Source organism: Pteropus vampyrus, unplaced genomic scaffold (genome assembly GCF_000151845.1).
Source record: "Pteropus vampyrus isolate Shadow unplaced genomic scaffold, Pvam_2.0 Scaffold1676, whole genome shotgun sequence".
Lineage (NCBI taxonomy): Eukaryota > Metazoa > Chordata > Mammalia > Chiroptera > Pteropodidae > Pteropus > Pteropus vampyrus.
In genome coordinates, this window is record NW_011890457.1 from 21,595 (window position 1) to 22,404 (window position 810).

The following is an 810-nucleotide window of genomic DNA, read 5'->3' on the forward strand; positions in this document are numbered from 1 at the left end:
GCTGGATTTCAGCCCTGAGTGTACCTCATTCTTCTGGGTCTCTTCTCACTGTCTACCAACCATCTGTTCTTTCTTGTTTGATAGTATATGTTGACTAAACATATAGATGACTATATTGGTAGCATGGGAAAATAATCTACATTCATGCCTGATTGATGTTGATAAGGTTTTGCCCCAGAGCAAATTAACAAATGGTTCTCCAGGTTCTGCAGGGCATCTTAAGCATTGATTCTCAACTAGAGGCTTCTGAAAGTTGAATCAACAACTTCCCAAGGTTTGTGAGTTGAGGGGATCTCAGCCTGGAGTTACACGTTGATTCCATTGTAGAGTTTTTAAAACTCACATAAAGAAATAAACTAAGATCTGTTTTGTTTGAACCATCCAGCACTTATTATTACTAAGTTAATGGACATTTTAAAAAAATCATGAGATGAAGCATTAATATCTTGATTCTCTTCTTGAAGGGGTAGAACATTTGAGCCTGCATTCCAGCGTGGCGACAATTGTCTGGAACCAGTAGACACTGCCTTTTTAGGTGGCACGGTCTAATTTGCCTTTCTTCCTCCTTGTCTTCTTCTTTCCTATTTGTTACCTACCTGGCCCTTGAGTACTGGGTCTGCACGTAGCAAGCATTAAGGTTTCTATTAGAAAACCATCCCAAAGTAAAAAGAGTTAAGACATTCGATCATCCTTGGCACCACCTTCCCCGTCCCCGCTGCCTATTTTAACCCTTGCAGCAGAGCTCAAGCTTTAGAGCTATGTAAAGGACTCTCAAAACTGAGCCAGAGCAATCCCCCAAACAGCTGATGT